Source organism: Eumetopias jubatus, unplaced genomic scaffold (assembly GCF_037043125.1).
Source record: "Eumetopias jubatus isolate StellerSeaLion01/CBP00866 unplaced genomic scaffold, mEumJub1_p1.0 scaffold_13, whole genome shotgun sequence".
NCBI lineage: Eukaryota > Metazoa > Chordata > Mammalia > Carnivora > Otariidae > Eumetopias > Eumetopias jubatus.
The window spans coordinates 52529809-52537227 of NW_028274819.1; positions in this window are offsets into that span (position 1 = coordinate 52529809).

Below are 7419 nucleotides of genomic sequence, written 5' to 3' on the forward strand. Positions count from 1 at the left end.
ATGCAGCCATCAAATGGAATGAGATCTTGCCATTTGCAACGACGTGGATGGAACTGGAGGGTGTGATGCTGAGTGAAATAAGTCAATCAGAGAAAGACATGTATCATATGACCTCACTGATATGAGGAATTCTTAATCTCAGGAAACAAACTGAGGGTTGTTGGAGTGGTGGGGGGTGGGAGGGATGGAGGGGCTGGGTGATAGACAGTGGGGAGGGTATGTGCTATGGTGAGCACTGTGAATTGTGCAAGACTGTTGAATCACAGATCTGTACTTCTGAATCAAATAATGCAACATATGTTAAGAAAAAAGAAAAAGAAGAAGATAGCAGAAGGGGAAGAATGAAGGGGAGTAAGTCGGAGGGGGAGACGAACCATGAGAGACGATGGACTCTGAAAAACAAACTGAGGGTTCTTGAGGGGAGGGGGGTGGGGGGATGGTTTAGCCTGGTGATGGGTATTAAAGAGGGTACATTCTGCATGGAGCACTGGGTGTTATGCACAAACAATGAATCATGGAACACTACATCAAGAACTAATGATGTAATGTATGGTGATTAACATAACAATAAAAAATTTAAAAAAAAAATCTATTCAACATACCAGATGCCCCATAAATCTGAAGTTTTAGGTTTCTTTAATTTTTGAAATTAATATTCATGTTTTTCAAATATTTCACCTCTTCATTTATTACTTCCCTCCTTCTAAAATTCATTATATATGTTTTTAGCAATTCTACATTAATCTTCCAATATACCCAATTTTTTTCATTTTCTTATATTCATTAGTGATAATTTAATAATTGTTTTATGACCTCTTATGCACAGTGTTTGTGTGTTTGTGTGTGTGTGTGTCCCTTAAATGATATTCAGTAATCTTTGTGCAGAGTTTTATCCATATTGATTAGATCAACTCCACTAGCTTTTCTGCTGCCTCTCACTTCCACTTTTAAGGATTGTGATTACCTTGAACCTATTTAGATAATCTAGAATAAGGTCTCAGATTTAAGGTCTGACTATTAGCCTTAATTCTATCTGCAATCTAAATTCACCTTTATTTTGTAAGGTAACCTATCCACGGTTCCTGGGACCAGGATGTGAATATCTATGGGGGAGGGAGGCCATTATTCTGCCTACTACCAAGATTGTTTTTGGCACTTCTTATTAATATTAATAAATTTTTGAAATTTAAGAACTATTTCTTTGTTTATGTTCTACTCCCTATATAGTGTTTGTAGTGGTTTTTTTTCCCTTGTTGTGATATGTGTGTGTGTGTGTGTATGCATTTTAATTACATATTAAAATCTTGGCTTTACTACTTAAGAATTCCACAACTTTGGACACTTACTTAACCTCCTCATTATAAGAATTCCACAACTTTGGACATTTATTTAACCTCCCCATTATATAAACACCCTAGTAGTATTGAAGTAAAGACTCTTAATTTCTTAATTTGCGTTTTCTTGTTCTGTTTTGTTTTGTTTTGGTTGGCTAGATCATCTTTATTTTATTTCATTTTTTATTATGTTATGTTAGTCACCATATAGTACATCATTAGTTTTTGATGTAGTGTTCTATGATTCATTGCTCACGTATAATACCCAGTGCTCCACGCAGAACGTGCCCTCTTTAATACCCATCATCAGGCTAACCCATCCCCCCACTCCCCTCCCCTCTAAAACCATCAGTTTGTTTCTCGGAGTCCATAGTCTCTCATGGTTGGTCTCCTCCTCTGATTTCCCCCCCTTCATTGTTCCCTTCCTTCTCCTAATGTCCTCCATGTTATTCCTTATGTTCCACAAAGAAGTGAAACCATATGATAATTGACTTGCTCTGCTTGACTTATTTCACTTAGCATAATCTCCTCCAGTCCCATCTATGTTGAAAAGTCTATGCTGCCCAGAGCAATCTATACCTTCAATGCCATCCCGATCAAAATGTCAACAGCATTTTTCAAAGTGCTGGAACAAACAGTCTTAAAATTTGTATGGAATCAGAAACGACCCTGAATCACCAAGGAATTGTTGAAAAAGAAAAACAAAGCTGGGGGCATCACGTTGCCTGAATCCAAGCTATATTACAAAGCTGTGATCACCAAGACAGCATGGTGCTGGCACAAAAACAGACACATAGATCAATGGAACAGAATGGAGAGCCCAGATATGGACCCTCAACTCTATGGTCAACTAATCTTCAACAAAGCAGGAAAAAATATCCAATGGAAAAAAGACAGTCTCTTCAATAAATGGTGCTGGGACAATTAGACAGCTATATACAGAAGAATGAAATTTGACCATTCTCTTAATTTGGGTTTTAAAAAATTTTTTCAGTCATAGAATTTCCATTTGAATCTTCTAAAATATTCCAGTTTCTTTCTGAGTATTTCAATCTTGTCTCTCATTTTCTCAAGTATATTTAATCATAGTTATTATAAAACCTGTCTAAAAACTGTATTATTGAATCTCCTGTTTCTTCTTGTTTTATTATTAATGTTTATGTTTTATGTCACATCTATTTGTTTCTTTCTGTGCTTTGTTATGCTAATGCCAGACATTTTGTGTAAAAATAATGTAGAAATAATTTGAACCCTAGGATAATGCTATATAATGTTATTTCAGTCTAGAGGATTCATATTTACTTCTGGCTGGTTACCATGCCCACTAAAGGCCTCAAGTCATGAGGCTAAGAAAAGTAGTGTAGAAGAGAAGTCATGACATTGATGAAGGGAATAAATTAAAATACTTTGGGAAAAAATGACATATCTTTTGACAACTTTTATAACGAAAGGACATGTTGCTGAATTGGATGGGGTGGAAAGATTTAAATAATTGAGGACAATGTCTAGTTTTAAAATTGACCAACTGTACAAGAAGTTACATTTAGTAAGATGAAAATATTAAGGCAGTTATCAAGAATTCCTTCCTGGCCATGTGATCTTTGCTGTGCCTTTTAGACATATAAGCAGAGATACCTAGTAGATTGTTTGATATCTCAAGGTGGAGATCAGTAGAAAGGCAAGGGATGGAGAGGTACTGCGGAGTTTCCAATGTATATATAGTTTTTAAAGCCAATTACTGAATAAAATATCTTTAACAAGAATATAGTTATAGAAGAGAAATTAAAGCAGAAGTAAGATGTGGGTATTCGTGACAACATTTAGAAGTCAGGCCATAGATGAAGACCCAACGAATATTAAAAAGAAAGATCATGTAGTGAGATGGGAGAAAACAAAAACATGTAAGGATAGTTTCAAAAAAAATGCAGAGGACAAGTATTTTCAAATGAGGGAATGGTCAGTTTCACATGCTGCTGAAAGTTGTCATATGAGGGCAGAGTTTGGGTTGGGTGATGAGAGATCATTACTTGACTAGAGGTGTTGCAGCTTCAGCAAGGTACTGGGGAGAATGCCAGTCTATAGAGACGAGGTGAGGTGAGGAAAGAGAGATTATACTCCTTACTGTTCTCTCATGGACTTTTTTCATCTATTTTTAGAGAATTCCAATGGATCCATAATTCTTGGGGGATGATATTTTTCATTCACTTGTTTTCAAGCCTTGTCACCAGAAACATGTACACATTCCTAGATCCGAGTTCTAGGATTTCAACTCTCACAATAGGAATTTCCACTTTTGTTTCACTTTGTTGTAGGATCCTGGGCTCAGTGTCTGATACTGACACTTTCTGCTTTACACTTCCACTTCATTTGGTGCTCAAATTCTCTTGGCAGGAATGTTTCAATCTGCCAACACAGTTGGTTAGCAATCATAAAGTTAGGATACTGTCCCTCTGTGTCAAAGTGCCAAAATGCACCTAATTCTCTGATTATCTTCCTTCTCCTCCCTAATAACTGGGTTCCAACAACTGCCTAAGGTAGCACTCTGGACACCGAGATTCTTGCAACTCTCCCCATTCACTTCCCTCTGTGCCCAGCAAAAGCTTTTCCTTTCAAAGGACCTGCCTCCTCAGTTTTCTTTTAGGCCTATCTTTTTGGAAAAAAAATGCGGATGAAGAGTGAAACCCAGTACAAAGTGAAGGTGCTTGGCCCTTTGCTAAAAATACAGGGAAGGACACGGCTTTTATTTTTCTTCCATGGTCTCTCTTTTAACCAATGATAGTAGTTTCCATTTTCTCTTTTATCTTGCTCTCTTTGGGGCATGGGAAAATCCTATGGGTAAGTGCAAACATGCACAGGAGCACAGGGTCACTGTCCTGTGAATTGGAGCACTGGTTGCAGGTGTGGATAAGATCAGGGTCAGCAGCATGCCAAGGGCAAAAGGCAGCAGCAATCTCTGAGCAACGGTAGGGTAGCAAGTAGCCAAGCAATCATCCTGGGAATATGTGGAGAGTACAGCAGGTGAGAATGTATGAGTCAGGCTCCAAGTCCCAGCACCTGCCCCATTTTCATATAAGATTTCAATTACAGAACATAAACGTGAAGATAAAGTTGTTTAAAAATTAAAGATGGCATTAAACCCTAAGTATGACAGAGATTAAACCTGAAGTGTAGGACCCCCTTTTGAAGGCAGAGTCCTGAGTACTGCAGTGGTCACACACCCATGAAGAGCCTAATGGCATTAACTAAGCCTCTACAGGTCTAACTTTTGAGATATATTTGTTCGTTACCAGGAAAGAAAGAAAGCAAAAGGACTGTGTGGGGACCATACTTACACCAATCAAGTTTTTATTTTTCATAGAATAAGTAGATCAACGTGAAACACCTAAGACACAATATTAGAATCTGCATAAAGTTATTGATTTACAGGGCTTACAGGGTTCCATTACAAAATTTTACATTAATTTTGCCTTTTGGATGTAACTCAAAATTTAATCCCAGTGTTATCAATAAAAAGAATTCAAAGAGTACATGATTACATTTGAGATTAACTATGTGTGAGAAGTAGGTTGGTGCAGGAAAATGGAGGGTGCAACTAAAAACTAAATGGGAAACAAAATTCTGAGGTAAAATTATCTGACCGATGTCACTTATCTAAGCAAGTTGATAGAGCTACAAGTAGAATAGCAGTGATCTGACTTGAGAGCCCGGCTCTTGAACACAAAATTATACTGTCCCCCATAGTGATGATCTGGGATGGTAAGAAAATGAGCAGTATCAATCATCATGTGCTCTAACACAGCAAGGAACTAAAAGGTTAATGGATACTTGCAAAGTGACCAAGAATCCTTACTTTTTCCTGCCTTCATTTCCTTACAAGTCATTGCTTTATTATCATGACTTAGGACCAGATTAGAAACTAGAATCCTCAGAGACTTTGTGTTCTTTACAAAACTGGCTCTAAGGGATTTTGTGTTGAAAGCTCCAACCAGGCAAAGAGCAGCACCCTCATAAAGACTGAGCCGGTTGAGACAAAACAGACAGAATCCCATCCTGATGCTCGGTCTGGTGAGTCTCCAGCTCACAGGTCATCCTTACTTCACAGTGAGGAGATAGGAGAGATAGGAAAAAAGAGACATGAGATAAGTGTGGGGGAAAGAAGACTAAGGCTGAAGCTTAGAGAATAAGTAGGATCATGATCAGAAAGGGCCGTAAAATTTCAGTAAGATGATACGGATTTTAGCCTGAATCCATTCAATGTGCATTTTAGAAAAATCAGTCTGCTCAGTATCTAAAGAATGAGGAACAACTAGTCATCGGAACATGGTTCAAAGTGTATTCTTAATTTAAGGTTTTGGGGCACCTGGATGGCTGAGTCAGTTAATTGCAACTCTTGATCTCAGCTCAAGTCTTGATCTCAAGGTCATGAGTTCAAGCCCCACGTTGAGCTTCATGTCCAGCTTTGAGCCTACTTAAAAAATAAATTAATATATATAAATAATTAAGGATTTAATTTTTTTAAAGATTTTGTTTATTTGAGATAGATAGAGAGAGAGAGAGAGAGCACACATAAGCAAGGGGAGGGTCAGAGGGAGAGGGAGAAGCAGGTTCTTCACTGAGCAGGGAGCCTGATGTGGGGCTTTGATACCAGGACCCTGAGATCATGACCTGAGCCAAAGGCAGATGCTCAACAGACTGCCACCTAGGCTCCCCAAGAATTTAATTTTTAAAGGTTTATTTGCACTTATTATTTCTATTTTCTGGATGAAGGAACTGAAGTATAGCAATGTGACAGTTCTGCAAGCTCACACAGCTAATATGTAATACTTTATTTACTTTCCTTCAACTCTGTAGGGAATAAGTCATGAACCTGGGTTTCAGCACAATTAGTCTGACTGCAGAGGTCATGTTAAACACTAGAGAGCAATGTGCCTTAGTCAACCCAAGAAATGATGACTGGAACTATCCCAATGAGGATGGACACAACTGTATGGATTTTCATGATATTTTTAGAAATAGAATCAAGAGTATTTTTTTAATAGGTAGAGAAAAGAAAAAGATGATGCTCCTATTTCTGAACCAGTCCACTGGTTACATGATCATGACATTTACTGAGATTAGACAATAGCAAAAGTAAGATTAAGTTAAAGCTGGAGTTTAGTAGAGGCAGGGTTGAGGATTCAATTTTAAAAATATTTTATTTGTAATATTTTGGCAAAAGAAAAGTTAAACCAATTGCCCGAGGCATTTGGTTTGAGAATCTGAATGTGATACAGTTTGGAGGGTTGGGGACTTTTATTTAGTATTCTTCATTATAAAGATAGCTATTAAAGGGGCACCTGGGTGGCTCAATCAGTTAAGCATCTGCCTTTGGCTCAGGTCATGATTCCAGAGTCCTGGAATCGAGTTCTGCATTGGTCTCCCTGCTCCGTGGGGAGTCTGCTTCTCCCTCTGCCTGCTCTCCTGCTTGTGTTCTCTCTCTCTGTGTCAAACAAATAAAATCTTAAAAAAAAAATAGCTAAAGTTCCAGTAAGCTACTTAAACTCTTGATCATTAGATAAGTCATACATGAAACAAGTAAAATTAATGTTCTTCTTGAAGGGTTTTTTTATTTAAATACTGGAGATGCTTTTTGAATAAAAGCCTTGTAAATAATAGGCAGGACTTCAATAATTGGTATTTGATGTTATTGTTTTCACTATTATTCCCAATTGTATTTTGTAATAATAATTACTAAATACTAACAGATTGACCAATTTAAAGTAATTTTTAATGTTTTTGCATAAATTTTGATGAATCTGTGTGTTTATTGTATAGTTATTATTCATCCTGTGTGCTAATCCCGGAGTGTTGTCAATCAACTGGAATTAATTTCCATCACTATATTTAGAAGCCAGCAGAATCTTAAGTTGGTCAGAAATGAAGAGGGGTTCTGTTGGTGATAATTGTGATAATGAGAAAAAATAGCTAATTAAGCTATTTTTTTTTATCTCTATTATCTTTAGGTCTCTAGCAGTAAAGAGACTATCTGGTTACCTGTAGATTGGGTCAGCATACATTTCCGAAGACTTATGCATTACCAAATAAG